Raw genomic sequence first — 26,346 nt, 5'->3', positions numbered from 1 at the left:
TAAGAGACACACTTTCATAACGTAGCAGAAAGGACCAACATGACACAGCCCTCAGAGCACAGGTAAAGCGGGACTGGAGGTTTTTCAATAAGATTATATGGGACTTCAGATATGATTTTGCTTTATTTTAATGTTATATATAGACTCTCTTAACCTAAAAATAACAAAAGTATTTGATAACTCATAATCAAATGATGTTATGATGGATTATGATAGGTTAATGAAAGTTGTCGATTATGCAAGTTGTTCAACTTCTAAATATTGCTTCCAGTGTCGATCAAAGCTCAGACGGATTATTTATCTTCTTGATCTGACAGAGTTCTAATCAGCCTGCCTCTGTGAACAAGTGGAATCATTAACAGTGGTTTGTTCGTTATGTTTGCTTGTGTCCCTCGGATTTGTTCTTTTTAGCAGCACATTCACCACTCCCTCAAACGGCCAACTCCGCCCTCACGCAGCACAGGCCGAGGGCCTGAGACATGAAACGGACTACCCCAGCTCAGAGCAGGTGTTGTGCCGAAAATCTTCCCCTGCCAGAATCCCCCCCCCCCCCCCCTTCGCGTGAGCGTGCACACACTCAATTTTTCATTGCTGCAACTTGCTTGCTAGTGGATATTTCGGCTCTAAACTCTTGTCAGTTTAGCCTACATTTCACTGATCTTAGTAGCAGAAAGCATTTTTTATTCGTGTCCTTCAAGGCAGCTGTCAATGATCACATTAGGTTGTGTCGACTCTATGACAATGAGTGCACAACTTGTAAATAGTTGTTCATAGATCAGTCAGCTGGCAGCAGACTTATATTGCAGTAACATTGATGGGCTCTGGATAGTATTCCTTAGCCAGCTAAGAGGAAGTAAGAAGCTAACGTTAAAGTGAAATATGCATAAATGTATTGCTCCTCCATCTCCTTGTTACTAAAATTCTAATAGTTAGCTTAATCTCAGTTTATGTGACTAAACAAGGAAGTATAGTGTAGAGAATAATTGTAAACCACTGTGAAAAATATTTTCCATAACCAAAAATATTGTATTTTCAGCTGTTTTAAGCTGGTGTATAAAACAACAAATCACATTTCTACGTGAATTTGATCGGGTGGCCCAAAAAGTTACATATTGCAGCTTCAAACAGTGCCTAAACTGAGCAACAAATAGACTACTAAATTCTCACAATAACTTTTCTTTACAGAGAGTAGGCTACTGACACAGACCCGTGATGTAGCTCTCACGCTTCGAACACACCATAGTATGCAGCATCATCTGGATATGTATGCAACAAAAGTTCAACATTCACCCAATTTCTGTCAAACCGTCTACATATACAGTTTGAGCATACGTTCGATAGCACCACACCGAACGAACGCACAATGCTGCAAGGCAAACGCAGCGTTTCATTGGAAATTAATGTTATTCTGGTGTAATTCTGGTCCAAAATGCAATGATGCTGTTGGTGTGATAGAAGCGTCAGTGGTGAGGCTGAGGCAGGCTGCAATGCATGCAGAAGGAAGCAGAAGAGACAGAGAGAGAGGTGGTTCCGTACAGTGGTTCCCAAACTTGGGGTGGGGCCCCATGTGGGGTCTCCTGAGAAAATATGTACTAATCTTATCGAACAAGTTAAGAACTTTAAAAAAGGAGATATATTTAAATATGAACATATCCACATGGCCTATCTTCCCTATAGGCCTATTTAAAATGCAATCAACATGCTAACAATACAGTTCTAACAATGTAAAACGTTTTTGTTTATATCAATGTTTGTTTGTCTTCATCGCCCACCGGATATTATAGGTTACCCATCACCTTTCTTTTTTTTTACCACTACAAAACTGATATAAATACAGAATAGTAAGTGATATTCTAATAATTAATGTGACGAGGCGCGTGCTCAGTCCCCTCCTGTACTCCCTGTTCACTCATGACTGTACGACCAGGCACGACTCCAACACCATTATTAAATTTGCCGATGACACAAGAGTGGTAGGGCTGATCATAGGCAACGACGAGACAGCGTATAGGGAGGAGATCAGAGACCTGGCCATGTGGTGCCAGGACAACAACCTCTCCCTCAACGTGATCAAGACAAAGGAGATTATTGTGGACTACAGGAAAAAGAGGATAGAGCACGCCCCCATTCTCATCAACGGGGCTGCAGTGGAGCAGGTTGAGAGCTTCAAGTTCCTTGGCGTCCACATCACCAACAAACTAACATGGTTCAAGCACACCAAGACAGTTGTGAAGAGGGCACGACAAAACATATTCCCCCTCAGGAGACTGAAAAGATTTGGCATGGGTCCTCAGATCCTCAAAAGGTTCTACAACTGCACCCGAGAGCATCCTGACTGGTTGCATCACAGCCTGGTATGGCAACTGCTTGACCTCCGACTGCAAGGCACTGCAGAGGGTAGTACGAACTGCCCAGTACTTCACTGGGGCCAAGTGTCCTGCCATCCAGGACCTCTACACAAGGCTGGGTCAGAGAAGGCCCTAAAAATGGTCAAATACTCCAGCCACCCTAGTCATAGACTATACTCTCTGCTACCGCACAGCCAAGTCTAGGTCCAAGAGGCTTCTAAACAGCTTCTTCCCCCAAGCCATAAGACTCCTGGACATCTAGTCAAATAGCTACCCAGACTATTTGCATTGCCCCCTCCCCTCTTTAAACCATTGTCACTTTAATAACTCTACCTACATGTACAGTTGAAGTTGGAAGTTTAAATACACTTCGGTTGGAGTCATTAAAACAAATTCTTCAACCAAACAAGTCTTGTTTACAAACTATAGCAAGTCGGTTAGGACATCTACTTTATGCATGACACAAGTAATTTTTCCAACAATGTTTTACAGACTGATTATTTCACTTATAATTCACTGTATCACAATTCCAGTGGGTCAGAAGTTTACATACACTAAGTTGACTGTGCCTTTAAACAGCTTGGAAAATTCCAGAAAATGATGGCATGGCTTTAGAAGCTTCTGATTGGCTAATTGACATTATTTGAGTTAATTGGAGGTGTACCTGTGGATGTATTTCAAGCCTACCTTCAAACTCAGTGCCTCTTTGCTTGACATCATGGGAACATCAAAAGAAATCAGCCAAGACCTCCTCCAGAAGAAAATGTAGACCTCCACAAGTCTGGTTTATACTTGGGAGCAATTTCCAAATGCCTGAAGGTACTACGTTCATCTATTCAAACAATAGTAATCAAGTATAAACACCATGGGACCACGCAGTCGTTCTACCGCTCAGGAAGGAGACGCGTTCTGTCTCCAAAAGATGAACCTACTTTAGTGCGAAAACAGCAAAGGACCTTGTGAAGATGCTGGAGGAAACAGGTATAAAAGTATCTATATCCACAGTAAAACAAGTCCTAAATCGACATAACCTGAAAGGCCGCTCAGCAAGGAAGAAGCAACTGCTGGGTCTTCCAAATGGACAATGACCCCAAGCACACTTCAAAGTTGTGGACAACAAAGTCAAGGTATTGGAGAGCCATCACAAAGCCCTGACCTAAGTCCTATAGAAAATTTGTGTGCAGAACTGAAAAAGCGAGTGCGAGCAAAGAGGCTTACAAACCTGACTCAGTTACACCAGCTCTGTCAGGAGGAATGGGACAAAATTCACCCAACTTAGTGTGGGAAGCTTGCGGAAGGCTACCCGAAACGTTTGACCCAAGTTAAACAATTTAAAGGCAATGCTACCCAAATACTAATTGAGTGTATGTAAACTTCTGACCAACTGGGACTGTGATGAAAAAAACAAAAGCTGAAATAAATCCTGGAACGACTTTGACCTCATCCCGACAGTAGAGGATGCCTGGTTATTCTTTAAAAGTGCCTTCCTCGCCATCTTAAATAGGCATGCCCCATTCAAAAAATGTAGAACCAGGAATAGATATAGCCCTTGGTTCACTCCAGACCTGTCTGTCTTTTGACCAGCACAAAAACTGTGGCGTTCTGCATTAGCATCGCATAGCCCCCGTGATATGCAACTTTTCAGGGAAGTTAGGAACCAATATACACAGACAGTTAGGAAAGCTAAGGCTAGTTTTTTTTTTAACAGAAATTTGCATCCTGCAGTACAAACTCAAAGGTTCTGGGACACTGTAATGTCCATGGAGAATAAGAGCCACTCATCTCAGCTACCCACTGCTCTGAGATTAGGAAACACTGTTACAACTGACAAATCCACTATAATTGAGAATTTCAATAAGCATTTCTCTATGGCTGGCCATGCTTTTCACCTGGCTACTCCTACCCCGGTCAACTGCCCGGCACCCTCCACAGCAACCCGCCCAAGCCCCCACCATTTCTCCTTCACCCATATCCAGATAGCTGATGTTCTGAAAGAGCTGCAAAATCTGGACCCCGACAAATCAGCCGGGCTAGACAATCTGGACCCTCTCTTTCTTAAATTACTATTACTAGCCTGTTCAACCTCTCTTTTGTATCATCTGAGATTCCCAAATATTGGAAAGCTGCCGCTGTCATCCCCCTCTTCAAAGGGGAAGACACTCTAGACCCAAACTGCTACAGACCTATTTCTATCCTACCCTGCATCTCTAAGGTCGTTGAAAGCCAAGTTAACAAACAGATTACTGACCATTTTGAATCACATCGTGCCTTCTCCGCTATGCAATCTGGTTTCTGAGCTGGTCATGGGTGCACCTCAGCCACGCTCAAGGTCCTTAACGATATCATAACCGCCATCGATAAGAGACATTACTATGCAGCTGTATTCATTGACCTGGCCAAGGCTTTCGACTGTCAATCACCACATTCTTATTGGCAGACTCAACAGCCTTTGTTTCTCAAATGATTGCCTCGCCTGGTTCACCAACTACTTCTCTGATAGAGCTCAGTGTGTCAAATCGGGGGGCCTGTTGTCCGGACCTCTGGCAGTCTCTATGGGGGTGCCACAGGGTTCAATTCTCGGGCCGACTCTCTTCTCTGTATACATCAATGATGTTGCTCTTGTTGCTGGTGATTCTCTAATCCACCTCTACGCAGACGACACCATTCTGTATACTTCTGGCCCTTCTTTGGACACTGTGTTAAGTAACCTCCAGATGAGCTTCAATGCCATACAACTCTCCTTCCGTTGCCTCCAACTGCTCTTAAACGCAAATAAAACTAAATGCATGCTATTCAACCGATCATTGCCCGCACCTGCCCGCACATCCAGCATCACTACTCTGAACGGCTCTGACTTAGAATACGTGGATAACTACAAGTGTCTGGCTAGACTGTAAACTGGAGCACACTCCAGCAGGTATATCTCAATGGTCTCCCCCAAAGCCAATTCCTTCTTTGGTCGCCTTTCCTTCCAGTTCTCTGCTGCCACTGACTGGAACAAACTGCAAAAATCACTGAAGCTGGAGATTCCTATCTCCCTCACTAGCTTTAAGAACCAGCTGTCAGAGCAGCTCACAGATCACTGCACCTGTTCATAGCCCATCTGTATACAGCCCATCTATCTACCTCATTCCCATACTGTATTTATTTATTTTGCTCCTTTTGCACCACAGTATCTCTACTTGCACATCCATCTTTTGCACATCTACCATTCCAGTGTTTAATTGCCAAATTGTAATTACTTCGCCACCATGGCCTATTTATTGCCTTAACTCCCTTATTTGTTCTTATTTGCACTCACTGTATAGAGACTTTGTTTTCTTCTTTTTCTACTGTATTATTGACTGTATGTTTTGTTCATTCCATGTGTAACTCTGTGTTGTTGTATGTGTCGAACTTCTACGTTTTATCTTGGCCAGGTTGCAGTTGTAAATGAGAACTTGTTCTCAACTAGCTTACCTGGTTAAATAAAGGTGAAATAAAAATATAAAGTAAAAAGTAAAAAAAAACTATAATTACAATATACGGTACACACTAAAATTACATGTCACAAAACTGTGGCAGTCTGGTGTAATGGTTAGCCCCCAAGACACTGGACCACATACAGTGAGGGAAAAAACTATTTGATCCCCTGCTGATTTTGTACGTTTGCCCACTGACAAAGAAATGATCAGTCTATAATTTTAATGGTAGGTTTATTTGAACAGTGAGAGACAGAATAACAACAAAAAATTCCAGAAAAATGCATGTCAAAAATGTTATAAAATGATTTGCATTTTAATGAGGAAAATAAGTATTTGACCCCTCTGCAAAACATGACTTAGTACTTGGTGGCAAAACCCTTTTTGGCAATCACAGGGGTTAGACGTTTCATGTAGTTGGCCACCAGGTTTGCACACATCTCAGGAAGGATTTTGTCCCACTCCTCTTTGCAGATCTTCTCCAAGTCATTAAGGTTTCGAGGCTGACGTTTGGCAACTCGAACCTTTAGCTCCCTCCACAGATTTTCTATGGGATTAAGTTCTGGAGACTGGCTAGGCCACTCCAGGACCTTAATGTGCTTCTTCTTGAGCCACTCCTTTGTTGCCTTGGCCGTGTGTTTTGGGTCATTGTCATGCTGGAATACCCATTCACGACCCATTTTCAATGCCCTGGCTGAGGGAAGGAGGTTCTCACCCAAGATTTGAAGATACATGGCCCCGTCCATCGTCCCTTTGATGCGGTGAAGTTGTCCTGTCCCCTTAGCAGAAAAACACCCCCAAAGCACAATGTTTCCACCTCCATGTTTGACGGTGGGGATGGTGTTCTTGGGGTCATAGGCAGCATTCCTCCTCCTCCAAACACGGCAAGTTGAGTTGATGCCAAAGAGCTCCGTTTTAGTCTCATCTGACCACAGCACTTTCACCCAGTTGTCCTCTGAATCATTCAGATGTTCATTGGCAAACTTCAGACGGGCATGTATATGTGCTTTCTTGAGCAGGGGGACCTTGCGGGCGCTGCAGGATTTCAGTCCTTCACAGCGTAGTGTGTTACCAATTGTTTTCTTGGTGACTATGGTCCCAGCCGCCTTGAGATCATTGACAAGATCCTCCCGTGTAGTTCTGGGCTGATTCCTCACCATTCTCATGATCATTGCAATTAACACCTTGGAGCCAGAAATCTTTCTGATTGAGAGGGGGTCAAATACTTATTTTCCTCATTAAAATTTATAACATTTTTGACATGCGTTTTTCTGGATTTCTTTGTTGTTATTCTGTCTCTCACTGTATACACCTGGTGATGTGGAAACAATTCCCTCTCAACCCGTCCTCTCTGTCTCCCTCTGTATCTGCTTCCCCTCTACATCTTCGACTATCACTGTCCATAAAACAATAACAACAAAAAAACAATTACTTAAAAACTAAACTGTGATCTTTGTCCAATTTACAAAGACATCATTGGGAGATGTCTGAGATGAGGATGTTGTGGAAAATTGCAACATTATGTTATAGTGCTTGTAAGATTACAATCTTTGTATTGCATTGGAATGGTTGTTTTATTCGACAGAATAGAGTATTCTGTTAACTATTGTGTGTGTGTGTGTTCCACTGAGGATGGGCCTCTATGAGATAGCACTGACAGAGGAGATTTACGATGTCTTTGGGTAATAAAGCCTAAAGAACATTCCAGATAGTAAAGGTAATGTTTTTGTGCTATACCGTACCAGGGTGAGACGGGTTCCAGTTTGGAGTAGGAGGTGGCCAGACACTGGTCTTTACAATGAGAACTGTTGACACAGCAGTAACTGTCTGCTATGTTTTATAAATATCTTTCACACCTTTGTGAATTGTTCCTAAGATCTGTGGTTCGTCATGTAAGTTGAGCGGGGTGTATCTTGGCTATAAAAGATATTTTTACTTTTCTGTATTCACTTTTCAATGGTTCATTAGAGATAGCGCATCATTGAAAGTCAAAAAGGGCTATTGCAAAGCTCTTAATAAAAATATACAGTTTAAGTGTAACTCTGACTGGTGTGTAGTTTGTAACTCTCCTCATTTGGTAAAGCAGAAAAATGGCACCATAAGGTTGAGGTGTATCATGATATGGTGAAGGAAAATACCTAATGGAAAAGAGGAACATAAAACCGCAAGAGAACTAACAATTATCAATGGCACAGAAATGTATTGTAAAGTCACTAAAATGTGTTTTTCCCTTCCCAATTGAGCTGGCTTATTGGCATGCATACCTATGGAGAATATAGTCTAACTCATTTGAAGAAACAAAAATAACACATTTATTTTCCCAATGCAAACATTTCCTGGAACTTAATTAAAATGATGGTAATGTGCTTTTAATTAAAGGACAAGATTCTCATTGGAAAGAGTTCAGACTAGATGTAGAACATTACTCACCTTTTCCCTTTCCTGCTGCACACGTCAGACAACATGGCCGGGCTAAAAGATGTAATGTAAATACCTTCGACCATCTTCCAAACCTCAGGATGCTTCAGATTGACAATAACCATCTGGAGACCATAGACAACCAGACATCCCAAAATCTGATCCAACTGAAGAGCCTAAACATGACCTTGAAATAAATATCAAATCTCAGCTCCTCTGTATTTCAGGACCTCAAGAAACTTGTCAACCTGTCACTAAATAATAACTCACTGATTATGCTCCCTCCACTTATTTTCTCCTCACTCTACAATCATATTACAGCAGAAATACCTGAACAACTTCTCCGCGGTGGCAGAATCTGTGACTCACTTACTAAAGCTGACAAAACTAGATCTGTGCAATAACAATCTAACGTCCATCCAGCATTATAACCATACAGACCTACCAGAGTCCCTCACCGCCCTCTATCTCTGTAACTGGCCCCGTTAGCATGTGAGTGGGGATTCCTCAGCCATATACTACTACTGGATCTCTCCTACAATGACCAGCTCCCTTCAAGGGCTTTCCAAGGTGTGAACTTGCGGAAGCTAAACTACATGCGTTTGCATTCAACCAATGTCACAGTGCCAGAGCTTTTGAACATCAGCAATGTTAGAGCTGGGAACATAGACTTCTCTGGTATGGGGTTGAAGACTGACAATCTGCTCATGGAGTTATGCAGCCTTTTGTGTACAAAGGTTACATTTTTAAAAAGCTGTGTCTGGGTACCAATGGGATACCGTCATTGCGACTCTCTTCTCTGTATACATCAATGAGGTCGCTCTTGCTGCTGGTGAGTCTCTGATCCACGACACCATTCTGTATTCTTCCGGCCCTTCTTTGGACACTGTGTTAACAACCCTCCAGGCAAGCTTCAATGCCATACAACTCTCCTTCCGTGGCCTCCAATTGCTCTTAAATACAAGTAAAACTAAATGCATGCTCTTCAACCGATCGCTACCTGCACCTACCCGCCTGTCCAACATCACTACTCTGGACGGCTCTGACTTAGAATACGTGGACAACTACAAATACTTAGGTGTCTGGTTAGACTGTAAACTCTCCTTCCAGACCCATATCAAACATCTCCAATCCAAAGTTAAATCTAGAATTGGCTTCCTATTTCGCAACAAAGCATCCTTCACTCATGCTGCCAAACATACCCTTGTAAAATTGACCATCCTACCAATCCTCGACTTTGGCGATGTCATTTACAAAATAGCCTCCAATACCCTACTCAACAAATTGGATGCAGTCTATCACAGTGCAATCCGTTTTGTCACCAAAGCCCCATATACTACCCACCATTGCGACCTGTACGCTCTCGTTGGCTGGCCCTCGCTTCATACTCGTCGCCAAACCCACTGGCTCCATGTCATCTACAAGACCCTGCTAGGTAAAGTCCCCCTTATCTCAGCTCGCTGGTCACCATAGCATCTCCCACCTGTAGCACACGCTCCAGCAGGTATATCTCTCTAGTCACCCCCAAAACCAATTCTTTCTTTGGCCGCCTCTCCTTCCAGTTCTCTGCTGCCAATGACTGGAACGAACTACAAAAATCTCTTAAATTGGAAACACTTATCTCCCTCACTAGCTTTAAGCACCAACTGTCAGAGCGTCTTACAGATTACTGCACCTGTACATAGCCCACCTATAATTTAGCCCAAACAACTACCTCTTTCCCAACTGTATTTAATTAATTTATTTATTTTGCTCCTTTGCACCCCATTATTTTTATTTCTACTTTGCACATTCTTCCATTGCAAAACTACCATTCCAGTGTTTTACTTGCTATATTGTATTTACTTTGCCACCATGGCCTTTTTTGCCTTTACCTCTGTGTCGTTGTATGTGTCGAACTGCTTTGCTTTATCTTGGCCAGGTCGCAATTGTAAATGAGAACTTGTTCTCAACTTGCCTACCTGGTTAAATAAAGGTGAAATAAAAAATAAATAAAATAAATAAATAAATAAATTGCGGAAGAACACACTTTCCAACTGTCCAACAATCAGAGGTTTATTGGATCTTTTCTTCAACCAGTTGAGGAAGGTAAGATGCCTCCACTTTCTCAAAGAACAGGATCAAGTCAAGAATCGCACTCTTTTGCTTTCCACCACACACCAAATGTGAAGACCCTACAACTCGCAGCGGACACTTTTGACAATCTGACCAAGTTGACTTTCCTCTCCTTGGACAACTCCTGTGCCGGGGTGATGCAGCTGCAGTCGGGCATCTTCAAAAATCTGCTGAAGTTGAGCAAGCTCGGCGCAAGGAACATGCGTGTCCAGTTATTCTCAAAAGGAGGTTTTCAGGGATCTGACGGAGCTGGAGATCTTGCTTCTCAACCACAACATAATGTAATCCTTAGATGAGAATGTGCTGGAGGCTCTGCGTAATATTCCTCTTAGTTGTAACTGCCTCAACAGTGATCTTCAGAACTGGACTTTGACAAACCAGAGTCCAGTTAGTCTTACTCTATTGACTACATTGCCCAGAAAAACTCCAACAAACCATATACAACTTTGACACCAATGTCTTCTACCTGGACCTGGGTGAGTACCTTTATGCCACCACAACCACTGTGATTTTACTGCTGACTATAATCCTGTTTAGTAGACCAGCTACTTCCCAACCTGGAGAGCAACGGAGCCTCTTTCCGGCTGTGCCTGCATCACTGTGACTTTGAGCTGGGCCGCAACATTGTGGACAACATTGTCTCCGCCGTGTACAGCAGCCGCAAGACCATCTGCGTGATTAACAGGCCAGCTACAGGCTCTTCCTCAAGCTCCAGGATGTGCCCCTGCTCATATTCCTGGACCCCATCGCTGAAAGGCAGCTGTTGGTTTACCACCGTATGAGAAAGGTAATGTTGAAGGAGACCTACCTGCAGTGGCCGGGGCCAGACTGCACTGAGCCGGTCTAGGCCCAGGAACTGTTTTGGAACCATCTGAGGAGAGCGCTAAGGAGCCGGAGTAGCAGTTTTGATGAGGAAGAGGGGTGGGAAGGATATTTCATTTAGCCACTGACGATGATGCTAAGTATTACTTAATGACTTTAGGAAAGGGTTAGAGGACACGCTTTGCTCTGGCAGCAGCCTGATTCCTGGATATGAAACAAAGTTCAATGTTGTAAAAGTACCAAAATGATGCACACATACACAGAGGGAGGAACTGAATATTTTGTAAATGTGCCCTCAGTACAATGATGTTCTACTTGCTTTGATCGATTGCTATAATAAGCTTGTCATGATTTGTTTCCTTTTTTAATTTTCTCTCATGGCAAACAAACGTAATCCTGTCATGATCAGTACTTAATAATATTGTAATACTGTGTGTACATTGATGAGACGTACCCTGACAAATCATGTTGCAAAGTTAACTTAAATATTCTATAATAATTATATCACTGGCTCAAAATGTAATACACTGACAGACGAGATGTATTACTTAATGACTAAAGGGAATGGTTAGAGGGCACACTTTGCCCTGGCAACAGCCTGATTCCAGGATATGAAACTAAGTTCAATGTAGAAAAGTAGTGAAATTATGCCTACCCACACACATACAAATCCAGAGAGGAACTGAATATCTTGTGAAAGTGCCTTCATTACCATAACATTCTACTTGCTTGAAATCCAGCATTGTTTATGCTTTGATCGATTGCAATAATAAGCGAAAGTCATAATTTGTTTGATTTTGTAATTTGCTTTTGTAATGGAAAAAACTAACTTAATCCTGCTGTGATCAGTACTTAATAATATTGTAATACTGTATGTATTACAGGAAAATGGATATGGACATGAGAAATAGGATGATCAGACAAATCATGTTGCAAAATTAATTTACATATTCTATAAGTATACTTCTTGATGGTAAATATCACTTTCTCAATGAAGAATGCACAAAATAAAACAAATTAATTCATGATCTATTATTAGATTTTAATATAAAACAGTGTGTTACTATGTACAGTATTATATTCACAGGTTTCATTTGATTCAGTCCATCTTAAATGGTGAGAATCTCAATTACATAATCACATCCTCTCTCCTCCTCAAAACCCAGAGGAAAAGGTCAGAGGGGAGGGACCTCTGAGAAGAGATGTGAGGAGTATGCAATTGAGATCTTCCCATGGACAGCAGTCCTCTGCATAACGCATTCATGCTGATTTATGTCTTTGATCTTCTGTGCTAAAGAATTCTGCTTGTCAAAAATAATTACAAATATACTTTGAGTAGGCCCAGTGGCAAAAAAAAACCTGAGGGACACATTTGTGTTCTGCCAAAGTTCTCACTGTAGCTGTCTGTAAACAACATACTGTATAAGTTCTGCAATACATTTTCTCTTATAGTGCTCCTGTATGTTTTTGCATGCACATGTTTAAATTAGAAGTATTCATGCAGTAAAAAATACAATCTGCTGTGGTTACTTTTCCACAGCACAATTGTGCTTTTATTGTCCAGACTGTAAGTAGTTTTAGAGTATGTGAAACATATGAAAGAAAATATTTCAAAATATTTGTAAAAATGCAAACATTTCCTGGCTGGCACTTTGTCTTCCTGCCAACCAAATGGCCTGACACTATTCAACAGAGAAATAAAAATATCAAGTCAGTTGTAATTGTAAACAATTAGACTTGATGTTATGCATTAGGAAAATATTCACTCATCAACATAGCTTATAGCCTAAGCATTGCACTTATGCATGTCTCTACTACACAGAGGCATCTCTATGCAGTCTCTGGACAGGCACAGTGGATGTGGATCAGTACAGTCTCATCCGGGGGAAAGACCAGTGTTCAGGGCTGGGGAAAGCAGGCAGGGACCCGGGGGGCAGAGGGAACAGGCCACTCTCTAACATGTTGGAGGGGGGATAGTAGTCCATGTCAGGAAGGTGGGACCTGGAGATTACAGGGCTGATTGGGGGTGGCGGTTGAAGCGATAGAAAGGGTGGAGCTAATGACTGTCTAGTGGATAGTGGGTGGGAGCAGATGAGGATGAGGAAAATGGCTCCTTTCAATGTCATATGGATCTTGCTGCTGTGGCAAGTGTCTGTCTCTGTGTCTTCACCCTCCTTTATAGACGTCCTTTATTTTAGGGCCAAGGGATGTTGACAAAGAATATTCTGCCCGTATTTACAGCCTGAAACTGCAGCCTGGCTGAGAGCTCTCTCTTTAAGGTCACTTAGTCAAGAACAAGTCAAGGCCCCACCTAGAAGTGTTTTCATAGTGTGTGATGTCATGATTTATGTTAACCTATTTGTTTTTACCCAGGGATCCATGCGTGATGACTAGGTAGCAGTGGTGTAAAGTACTTAAGTAAAAATAGTTTAAAGTACTACTTAAGTATTTTTGGGGGGTATCTGTACTTTACTACTTATATTTTTTACTTCACTACATTCCTAAAGAAAATGCTGTACTTTTTACTCCATACAATTTTCCTTACAACCCAAAGTACTCATTACATTTTGAATGCTTAGCAGGACAGGAAAGTTGTAAAATTCACATACTTATCAAGAGAACACGTGGTCATCCCTACAGCCTATGGTTTGGCGGACTCACTAAACACAAATGCATCTTTTGTAAATAATGTTGGAGTGTGCCCCTGGCTTTCCGTACATTTTAAAAACAAGAAAATGGTGCAGTTTGCTTTGCTTAATATAAGGAATTTGAAATGATTTATGCTTTTACTCCTACTTTTGATACTTACGTATATTTTAGAAATTACATGTACTTTTGATACTTAAGTATATTTTAAACCAAATAAACTAAAAAAAATAAACGTCCTCACTGTCAACTGCGTTAATTTTCAGCAAACTTAACATGTATAAATATTTGTATGAACATAAGATTCAACAACTGAGACATAAAAAGAACAAGTTCCACAGACATGTGACTTACAGAAAGGCACCTGCATGTTCCCAGACATTTTTTGGGGAATGGCCATAGCCCTCACCCTCTGATCCAACAGGTTCCAGATGTGCTCAATGGGATTGAGATCTGGGCACTAACATTCCTGGAAATCACCCACAGTATGGCTGGTTGCATTGTCATGCTAGAGGGTCATGTCAGGATGAGCCTGCAGGAAAGGTACCACATACAATGACAACAAGCTCAGTCCGATGATGCTGTGACACACCGCCACATACCGTGACAGACCAAATCGATACCGCTCCAGAGTACAGGCCTCGTTGTAACGCTCATTCCTTCGACGATAAATACGACCATCACCCCTGGAGACTGGTGAGACAAAACCATGACTCGTCATTGAAGAGCACTTTTTGCCAGTCCTGTCTGGTCCAGCGACGGTGGGTTTGTGCCCATAGGCGACGTTGTTGCCGGTGATGTCTAGTGAGGACCTTCCTTACAACAGGCCTACAAGCCATCAGTCCAGCCTCTCAGCCTATTTTTGACAGTCTGAGCACTGATGGAGGGATTATGCGTTCCTGGTGTAACTCGGGCAGTTGTGGTTGCCATCCTGTACCTGTCCCGCAGGTGTGATGTTCGGATGTACCGATCTTGTGCAGGTGTTGTTACATGTGGTCTGCCACTGCGAGGACAACCAGCTGTCTGTCCTGTCTCCCTGTAGCACTGTCTTAGACGTCTCACAGCACAGACATGGAAATGTATTGCCCTGGCCACATCTGCAGTCCTCATGCCTCCTTGCAGCATGCCTAAGGCACGTTCACACAGGTGAGCAGGGACCCTGGGCATCTTTATTTTGTTGTTTTTCAGTCAGTAGAAAGGCATCTTTAATGTCCTAAGTTTTCATAACTGTGAGCTTAATTGCCTACCGTCTCATTCTTTTGCCTGCAATATCAGTTCTGTTATACTCACAGACAATATCTTTACAGTTTTGGAAACTTTAGAGTGTTTTCTATCCTAAGCTGCCAATTATATGCATATTCTATTTTCTGGTCCTGAAAAATATCCCTTTTACTTTGGGAATGTTATTTTTCCAAAAATAAAAAAAATGACCCCTAGATTCAACAGGTTAATGGCCGTTCCACAGGTGCATATTCCTTAATTGTTTATGGTTCATTGAACAAGCATGGGAAACCGTGTTTAAACCCTTTACAATGAAGATCTGTGAAGTTGTTTGGTTTTTACGAATTATCTTCGAAAGACATGGTCCTGAAAAGGGGACATTTCTTTTTTTGTCTGAGTTTACTTTGCCTTTACTCAAGTCCTATTTTGCTGGGTGACTTTCACTTTTATTTGAGTAACTTTCTATTAAAAAGGTATCGATACTTTTACTCAAGTACTGTATGACAACTGGATACTTTTTCCACCACTGCTGGCTCGTCATGGCCTGCCTGCCTCTCTGCAGAATCTGTCAGATGGCCAGTTTACAGTTTACTCATAGGATGTACTTTGTATAGTGTTGTTTTATATCATGATTCAGTTAAGAAATGTGTGTATTTGTTTGTCTGAAAAGTACTTGATTACCTGAGTAAATAAAGCTTTGCTAAAGGTTCATGGTCCCCCAGACTACCCGCCACACCCTCTTCAGCCAACTACCTCGGTGTGGTGGACACAATTAATCCAACCAACTACAAAAACACAAACAGGAATTATGTTAAAAAAATATATAGATAAAAAATATATTTTAGAAATACGACAAACAAAAACTTGAATTGTCATAACTGCCGATCAGGAACACCTTTCCTTTTTATAAGAAATAAGACCCATTTGGTCCAACTTATCAGTAGAATATTGAGAACGCCAACTTTCTTTTGCAATCAATCCTTCTAGTGTATAATAGTGTTTCACAGTTATTTTGAAATGATTCAATAAACAAATATTTGTTTACTTAGAGTTTTAAAAATGAAAACCTTCCCCAGCAGAATAAAGAGATTGTATATGCTGTTGAATCTGTGTATATTGTGTTTGGAACATTGTTGACTGGAGTCCCTGGGTTTTCCTCTCCCTCACCATGTACATGAAGAACAATTAATGGAGAACAACTTTCATTTGATCATGTCCCATGACTCCATGTCCCTTTCCCTCCTCTTTCTGTACAACCTTAGCGAGGCAGTCAAACAATGATTAAGAGCCTAGCTTTCATAATGTAGCAGAAAGGACATGATACAGACATGATACAGCCCCTAGAACCGAGGTAAGGCTGGACTCGAGGTTTTTAATCAAAGATCAAATTGGACTTGAGATATGATTTTGCTTTATTTTAATGTGATTTGTAAAATAACTCTTGAAATGTGTTTGATAACCCTTCATTAAATGATGTTATGATGGATTATGATAGGTAAATGAAAGCTGTAGAATTTGCTATGGATTATGATGAATGAAATTGAACTAATTTGTCAGATTATGAAAATTGCTGCATGCAGCAGTACAAAAGTCAATGCTTTGATTTCGCCCAGTGGTTGAGGGTCTTTCAATAAACTAGGGTGTTTAATTAGCCTACATTTTAACATTTTCCCACATCATCAGGAAGAACATTTCTGAATGATAGTCAAGTGACGATCAACTGTTGTGATAGCGCAGTGTTCACAAGTTACAGTGCCTTCGGAAAGTATACTGACCCCTTAACTTTTTCCATATTTTGTTAGGTTACAGCCTTATTCTAAAATGTATGCAATAATTCCCCCCCCCCCCCTCATCAAATCTACACACAACACCCCATAATGACAAAGCAAAAACAGGTTAAGAAAGTATACAGACCCTTTACTCAGTACTTTGTTTAAGCACCTTTGGCAGCGATTACAGCCTTGAGTCTTCTTGGGCATGACGCTACAAGCTTGGCACACCTGTATTTGGGGAGTTTCTCCCGTTCTTCTCTGCAGATCCTCTCAAGCTCTGTCAGGTTGGATGGGGAGCGTTTCTGCACAACTATTTTCAGGTCTCTCCAGAGATGTTCGATCAGTTTTAAGTCTGGGTGGGCCACTCATGGACATTCATAGACTAGTCCCGAAGCCACTCCTGCGTTGTCTTGGCTGTGTGCTTAGGGTCGTTGTCCTGTTGGAAGGTGAACCTTGGCCCCAGTTTGAGGTCCTGAGAGCTCTGGAGTAGGTTTTCATCAAAGATCATGATTATGCCACCACCATGCTTCACCGTAAGGATGGTGCCAGGTTTCCTCCAATCTTGGTTTCATCAGACCAGAGGTCTGAGAGCCTTTACTGTAGATGCCTTTTTGCCAATTCCAAGGGGCGGTCATGTGCCTTTTACTGAGGAGTGGCTTCCATCTGGCCTGATTGGTGGAGTGCTGCAGAGATGGGAGAACCTTCCAGAAGGACAACCATTTCCACAGAGGAACTCTGGAGCTCTGTCAGAGTAACCATCGGGTTCTTGGTCACCTCCATGACCAAGGACCTTCTCCCCCGATTGCTCAGTTGTGCGAGGCAGTCAGCTCTAGGAAGAGTCTTGGTGGTTACAAACTTCTTCCATTTAAGAATGATGGAGGCCACTGTGTTCTTGGGGACCTTCAATGCTGCAGACATTTTTTGGTACCCTTCCCCAGATCTGTGGCTCGACACAATCCTGTCTCGGTACTCTATGGACAATTCTATCGACCTCTTGGCTTGGTTTTTGCTCTGACATCACTGTCAATTGTGGGACCTTATATAAACAGGTATGTGCCTTTCCAAATCATAACTTTCATACGTTTTTATGCCTTGGATTGAATACAGTCTAATGCGCATTGTGTCGGACAGACTATAATATAAACACAACGTAAATATAAACACAAAGTGTTGGTCCCAACATACACACAACATACACACAACATACACACAAAAAAAACATCTCTCAAATTGTGTGCACGAATTTGTTTACATCCCTGTTAGTGAGCATTTCTCCTCTGCCAAGATAATCCATCCACCTGACAGGTGTGGCATATCAAGAAGCTGATTAAACAGCATGATCACTACACAGGTGCACCTTGAGTTGTGGACAACAATAGGCCACTTTAAAAGTGGGTGTGCAATTGGGGGTGAGGGTGCTGAGGAGTATTTCTGTCGGTAATAAAGCCCTTTTGTCTGGCCCACCCACTGGGGAGCCAGGCCCACCAATGGCTGCACCCCTACCCAGTCTTGTGAAATCCATAGATTAGTGCCTAACTTAATGAAATGGATTGATTTGATACCAATGTTACACTTGGGCCCCACTATTTACAGAATACCCTTGAGTAGCATTCATACCAATGACACGAGCTGTATGATCCATTTATTGATCTGGATTGGGGTCATTTCCAACTTAATTTTGTGTCATTCAGGATATGAACTAAAATGTCAGTTCAAATTGTTGTACTATTCATACTTTCAAGGATGCAAGTATAATAATTGCAATTCATTTTAGAAACATTCTCATTTAAATCATGTCATTGGAATTTCAAATTGCGTCCCGAATTGACTGAAGTGAAATCTTTTTAAACACTAAAACTGTGAACTGTGGCAGTCTGGTTTAGTGGTTAGCCCCTAAGACTCTGGGCCACATATACCCTTGGAGATATAGGTACAATTCCCTCTTAAAAACCTCTTATGGATAGGGGAGACGCTAGCGTCTCAACTGGCCAATTGCCAGGGGAAATGCAGAGCGCCAGATTCAAATAAAATGCTATAAAATTCAAACTTTCATTAAATCACACATGTAAGATACTCAATTAAAGCTACCCTCGTTGTGAATCCAGCCAACATGTCAGATTTTAAAAATGCTTTTCGGGGAGAGCATAAGAAGCTATTATCTGATGGCCTGGAACATCTACACTAGGAGTAAACAAAGGAGCTAGCATAGCAGGCGCTACACAAAACGCTGAAATAAAATATAAAACATGCATTACCTTTGACAAGCTTCTTTTGTCCCATAAACATCACAATTGGTCCTTTTGTTCGATTAATTCCGTCCATATATATCGAAAATGTCAATTTATAAAGCACGTTTGATCCAGAAAAAAAATAACTTACAAACACCCAACGTCACTACAAAATATTTCAAAAGTTGCCTATAAACTTTGCCCAAATATTTCAAACTACTTTTGTAATACAATGTTAGGTATTTTTAAACGTTAATAATCGATCAAATTGTAGACGGGGCAATCTGTATTCAATACAGGAACAAAAAGAAACCAGCACTGCTTTTCACGTCTTGCGCAACTCACAAACGTGTACCCAGTTCCGAGTTGGCCTACATATTCATAGCACAAAGAATAACCTCAACCATATTTCAAAGACTGGCGACATCGTGTGGAAGCGGTAGGAACTGACAATAGGTTCCTATTAAATATCCAATGGCAAAGACAATATAGTGAACAGAGGGGAAAAAAATTATTCTGAACAGTTAGTCCTCGGGGTTTTGCCTGCTACATAAGTTATGTTATACTCACAGACATGATTCAAACAGTTTTAGAAACTTCAGAGTGTTTTCTATCCAAATCTATGTAATATGTATAATAATATGCATATCTTATATTCTTGGCATGAGTAGCAGGAAGTTGAAATTGGGCACGCTATTTATCCAAAAGTGAAAATTCTGCCCCCTAGCTTTAAGAGTTTTTTTTATCCCATCCTCTCTGCATCTGCCTCCCCTCCACATTTCTGACTATCACTGTCCATAGAAAAAATGTAAATTAATAAAAGATTTAATAACAAAACTATTAACTCTGTCCAATTTAAAATACGCCATTGGGAGATGTCTGAGGTAAGGTTGAGGTGTATCATGATAAGGTGAAGGAAAGTACAGTGCCTTACAAAAGTATTCATCCCCCTTGGCGTTTTTCCTATTTTGTTTCATTACAACCTGTAATTTAAATGGATTTTTATTTCGATTTCATCCAATTTGGACTATTTTGTGTGAAATTAGAAAAAAAAAAGAAATGGAAAAGAGATGCGTGCATATGTATTCACCCCCTTTCTATGAAGCCCCTAAAAAAATCTGGTGCAGCCAATTACCATCAGAAGTCAAACAATTAGTTAAATAAAGTCCACCTGTGTGAAATCTAAGTGTCACATGATCTCAGTGTATATATATATATATATAAATATATATATATATATATTCACCTGTTCTGAAAGGCCCCAGAGTCTGCAACACCACTAAACAAGGGGCATCACCAAGCAAGCGGCATGACGAAGACCAAGGAGCTCTCCAAACAGTTCAGGGAAAATGTTGTGGAGAGGTACAAACCAGGATTGGGTTCTAAAAAGTATCTGAAACTTTTAACATCCTACAGAGCAAGATTAAATCCATTATTTAAAAATGGAAAGTATATGGCACCACAACAAACCTGCCAAGAGAGGGCCGCCCACCAAAACTCACAGACCAGGCAAGGAGGGCATTAATCAGAAGCAACAAAGAGACCAAAGATAACCTTAAAGGAGCTTAAAGAAAATAAATAAGGAAACACGTTTGGATAGGTATGTACGCTCAACTTCTGTTTTTTTGTCTTATTTCTTATTTGTTTCACAATAAAAACTATTCTGCATCATCAAAGTGGTAGACATGTTGTGTAAATCAAATTATACAAATACATTTTAATTTCAGGTTGTAAGGCAACAAAATAGGAAAAATGCAAAAGAGGTGAATACTGTCGCAAGCCACTGTACCTAATGGAAAAGAGGAACCTGAAAGCCACGAGAATTAAGACTTTTGTTTTCCAGTGAAGTCACTGAGAAATGTATTGTAAAGTTGCTAAAATGTTTTTCCCTTCTTCCATTTAGCTGGCTTTCTTATCAGCATTCTCAACCATGGAGAATAAAGGAGTATAATTCAGGATGATTATCACATCCATACAACTCTTTTGAAGAAAGAAAATCAACAGCTTTATTTTCCCAATGCATGCATTTCCTGGAAATTAAAATTAACGTACTGTGATTTTAAAGGACAATATTCCCCTTGGAAAGAGTTCAGAACCAATGGAGGAGATATAGAACATTACTCACCTTATTACTCTCCTGCTGCACACGTCAGACAACATGGCCGGGCTAAAATATAAAATATTGGCATCAGTGGCAATTGTCCTTCACATTGTCCAGTTCACAGTTGGCTACAGCTTCAGGAATTGCACTGAGGATCCAACCTCAAACCACACAATATTCATTTGCATCAGTCACCAGGCAAAGAACATATCTGCCATTGTAGGTGACCTGCCACCAACTAAAGAGCCTAAACCTGTCCTTGAACAAAATATAAAATCTCAGCTCCTCTGTGTTTCAAGACCTCAAAAACCTTGTCAACCTGTCACTAAATAATAACTCAGTGATTAGGCTGCCTCCAGGTATTTTCTCCTCACTCTCCAATCTGGATGTCCTCATATTACGGCAGAACTACCTGAACAACTTCTCTGCGGTGGCAGAATCTGTGACTCACTTATCGAAGCTGACAAAACTAGATCTGTGCAATAACTATCTAACGTCCCTCCATCATTCTAACCATACAGACCTACCAGAGTCCCTCACCAACCTCTATCTCTGTAAAAACAAACTGGTCACTTTAGCATGTGAGTGGGGATTCCTCAGCCATGTACTACTGCTGGATCTCTCCTACAATGACCAGCTCCCTTCAAGGGCTTTCCAAGGTGTGGACTTGCAGAAGCTAAACTACATGCGTTTGCATTCAACCAATGTTACAGTGCCAGAACTTTTGAATGTCAGCAATGTTAGATCTGGGAACATAGACTTCTCTGGTATGGGGTTGAAGACTCACAATCTGCTCATGGAGTTATGCAGCCTTTTGAGCACAAAGGTCAAGTTTGTTAAAAAGCTGAGTCTGGGAAGCAATGGGATTCTGTCATTGCAAAAGAACACACTTCAAACTGTCCACCAATCCGAGATTTATTGGACCTTTCCTTCAACCAGTTGAGGAAGGTAAGATGCCTCCACTTTCTCAAAGGACAGGATCAAATCAAGAACTTCACAGCAGAGAAAAACCACCTCACCTCATGTCCTGCAACAGACAGAACCTCTCTTTCCCAAATCTGACAGATCTGAGCTACCGTTACAATCGCATACTCAATGTGTATTATTTTGCTTCCACCACACACCAAATGTGAAGACCCTACAACTCAACATAAACATAATCGCCTATCTTGACCATAAGGCTTTCAGTGGGCTGACTAGTCTTGTCAGACTGCGTCTGGACAATAACCTCCTGACCGATCTGTACAAGGATAGCTTTGAAGATCTGCATAGCCTGGAAATACTTAACCTACGTAACAATCAGATAGCTGTTATTTTCAACAAGACTTTCCATTCACTCAAATGCCTGCACATTTTGGATCTTGGAGGGAACAAAATCACTCATTTTTAAGAGTCAGCCTTTGTGGGGCTCATTAAGCTGGCCAATAGGACACACTTCGCCCTAGCAGCAGCCTGATTCCTGGATATGAAACAAAGTTCAATGTAGTAAAAGTACAGAAATTATGCACACACACAGATGCATACAAAGACAGAGAGAGGAACTGAATCTCTTGTAAATATGTTCTCTGTGCCATGATTTTCTACTTGCTTGAATCCAGCATTGTCTATGCTTTGATTGATTGCTATAATAAGCTTAATTCATTTTTGGTGGGCTTTTGTAATTTGCTCATGGACAAAAACGAATTTAATCCTATTCTGTACTAAATAATATTGTAATACTGTATGTATATTTAAAAGATGCAGAGGAAAATGGAAATAAGATGATCAGACATACGCTGATAAATCATGTTGCAAAGTTAAAGTATTCTTTAAGTATACTTCTTGTTGGTAAATATCACTGTCTCAAATCAGCAATACACCGACATATTAGACCCATTACTTAATCACTTAAGGAAAGGGTTAGAGGACACGCGTTGCCCTGGCAGCAGCCTGTTTCCAGGACATTAAACAAAGTTCAATGTAGTAAAAGTACTGACATCATGCACACCCACACACATAGAAACAGAGAGAGGAACTGAATCTCTTGCAAATGTGCCCTCCGTGCCATGACTCTGTATATAGCCTCGCTATTGTTATTTTACTGCTGCTCTTTAATTATTTGTTACTTTTATTTTTAAAAACTGCATTGTTGGTTAAGTAAGTAAGAATTTCACTGTAAGGTCTACACTTGTTGTATTTGGTGCATGTGACAAATAACATTTTATTTTATTTGATGTTCTACTTGCTTGAAATCCAGTATTGTTGATGCTTTGATTGACTGCTATAATTTTTTATTTATTTTTATTTCACCTTTATTTAACCAGGTAGGCTAGTTGAGAACAAGTTCTCATTTGCAAATGCGACCTGGCCAAGATAAAGCATAGCAGTGTGAACAGACAACACAGAGTTACACATGGAGTAAACAATTAACAAGTCAATAACACAGTAGAAAAAAAAAATGGGCAGTCTATATACAATGTGTGCAAAAGGCATGAGGAGGTAGGCGAATAATACAATTTTGCAGATTAACACTGGAGTGATAAATGATCAGATGGTCATGTACAGGTAGAGATATTGGTGTGCAAAAGAGCAGAAAAGTAAAAAAATAAAAAAAATAAAAAAAACAGTATAAAAACAGTATGGGAATGAGGTAGGTGAAAATGGGTGGGCTATTTACCAATAGACTATGTACAGCTGCAGCGATCGGTTAGCTGCTCGGATAGCTGATGTTTGAAGTTGGTGAGGGAGATAAAAGTCTCCAACTTCAGCGATTTTTGCAGTTCGTTCCAGTCACAGGCAGCAGAGTACTGGAACGAAAGGCGGCCAAATGAGGTGTTGGCTTTAGGGATGATCAGTGAGATACACCTGCTGGAGCGCGTGCTACGGATGGGTGTTGCCATCGTGACCAGTGAACTGAGATAAGGCGGAGCTTTACCTAGCATGGACTTGTAGATGACCTGGAGCCAGTGGGTCTGGCGACGAATATGTAGCGAGGGCCAGCCGACTAGAGCATACAAGTCGCAGTGGTGGGTGGTATAAGGTGCTTTGGTGACAAAACGGATGGCACTGTGATAGACTGCATCCAGTTTGCTGAGTAGAGTGTTGGAAGCCATTTTGTAGATGACATCGCCGAAGTCGAGGATCGGTAGGATAGTCAGTTTTACTAGGGTAAGCTTGGCGGCGTGAGTGAAGGAGGCTTTGTTGCGGAATAGAAAGCCGACTCTTGATTTGATTTTCGATTGGAGATGTTTGATGTGAGTCTGGAAGGAGAGTTTGCAGTCTAGCCAGACACCTAGGTACTTATAGATGTCCACATTTGCATTGTAATTTGCTGTCATGGAAAAAAATGACTTAATCCTGTTGTGATCAGTACTTAATAATATTGTGATACTGTATGTACATTTAAAAGATACAAAATGGAAATTGAAAATAAGATGATCAGGTGTGCCTTGACAAATCATGTTGCAAAGTGAATTTAAATATTCTGAAAGTATACTTCTTGTTGGAAAATATCACTGTCTCTATCAGTAGTACACAAACTAAATTTTATAATCTGAGCTAAAGCATCCTGCTTGTCAAAAATAATAAAGTATACTTTGAGTAGGCCCACTGGCCACAAAAATAATAAAGTATACTTTGAGTAGGCCCACTGGCCGCAAAAATAATAAAGTATACTTTGAGTAGGCCCACTGGCCGCAAAAATAATAAAGTATACTTTGAGTAGGCCCATTGGCCACAAAAATAATAAAGTATACTTTGAGTAGGCCCACTGGCCACAAAAATAATAAAGTATACTTTGAGTAGGCCCATTGGCCACAAAAATAATAAAGTATACTTTGAGTAGGCCCACTGGCCACAAAAATAATAAAGTATACTTTGAGTAGGCCCACTGGCCACAAAAATAACGAGGGACACATTCACATGTGCTGCCGAAGTTGACTTGTCCATTGTAGCTGTCTGTAAATAACATACTGCATAAGTTCTGCAATGTATTTTATTTTATAGTGCTCCTGTATGTTTAAAAAAAGAATACATTCTGCTGCTGTTACTTTTCTACAGCATTATTGTGTTTTTATTGTCCAGGCTGGAAGTAGTTTTAGAGTTGCAAAGTTAGGGTGGATGGATACATTAATAGGAAAACATCCGTTGGGTTGGGGCAGCTTTGTTTTACACATTCTGCAGCATCTGGGCTGTATACTATGTGTTCTGGAATCACAGCATCTGGGCTGTATACTATGTGTTCTGGAATCACAGCATTGGGGCTGTATACTATGTGTTCTGGAATCACAGCATTGGGGCTGTATACTATTTGTTCTGGAATCACAGCATTGGGGCTGTATACTATGTGTTCTGGAATCACAGCATCTGGGCTGTATACTATGTGTTCTGGAATCACAGCATTGGGGCTGTATACTATGTGTTCTGGAATCACAGCATCTGGGCTGTATACTATGTGTTCTGGAATCACAGCATTGGGGCTGTATACTATGTGTTCTGGAATCACAGCATCTGGGCTGTATACTATGTGTTCTGGAATCACAGCATCTGGGCTGTATACTATGTGTTCTGGAATCACAGCATCTGGGCTGTATACTATGTGTTCTGGAATCACAGCATCTGGGCTGTATACTATGTGTTCTGGAATCACAGCATTGGGGCTGTATACTATGTGTTCTGGAATCACAGCATTGGTGGATGGGGGAGGAGGTGGTGGTGATGGGTGGGTCATCATCACTGATAACGTTGTTCCTGTCATGATCTGTTTGCATAGGTTCAGCATATGCATTCAAAATCCTGGCAGGCAAATGGCCTGTCTCCCCCTCATAGTCCATATCTGACCCATCGCTATCACAATCACCGAGGACAGCATTTTTCTCATTTTGAGGGATAACTGCAATGTTGCATGCCTTGTCTGGGCAGTCACCTAGATCCAACATATCCAGAACTTGACTCAAAGTGAAACTAAAAGAAAGAACAGAGTAGAAAGTCAGGTAGAACAAGAACTATGTATGTGTATACCTGGATGCACTGTGTTTTCCCTCCGGTCACTATTGTTGCCGTCAACATGTTTACTCATTCTATGACCACACTGAACAAAGTTGAGTAATTGCAAATGCATATAGCAATACTAGACACCTTAAAAATGATTGAGTGAATTGGTATACATTGAGAGAGAGAGAGAGAGTAATATTATACAATTAAATAATAGATCATCACTCACACACACAGACATGT

The 26,346-nt window shown here is 41.0% G+C and overlaps 3 pseudogenes; all 3 read left to right on the top strand.

The window, feature by feature from the left end:
- Positions 1–39: 39 nt before the first annotated feature.
- LOC115118472 (carboxypeptidase N subunit 2-like) lies at positions 40–9,042 on the top strand (annotated as a pseudogene).
- Positions 9,043–10,320: 1,278 nt separating this feature from the next.
- LOC115118476 (toll-like receptor 13) lies at positions 10,321–11,285 on the top strand (annotated as a pseudogene).
- Positions 11,286–19,906: 8,621 nt separating this feature from the next.
- On the top strand, positions 19,907–22,636 carry LOC115118477 (toll-like receptor 13; annotated as a pseudogene).
- The last annotated feature ends 3,710 nt before the right edge of the window (positions 22,637–26,346 follow it).

Source organism: Oncorhynchus nerka, linkage group LG14, assembly GCF_034236695.1.
Source record: "Oncorhynchus nerka isolate Pitt River linkage group LG14, Oner_Uvic_2.0, whole genome shotgun sequence".
Taxonomy (NCBI): Eukaryota; Metazoa; Chordata; class Actinopteri; order Salmoniformes; family Salmonidae; genus Oncorhynchus; species Oncorhynchus nerka.
This window is presented reverse-complemented; position numbering and strand designations above follow the sequence as displayed.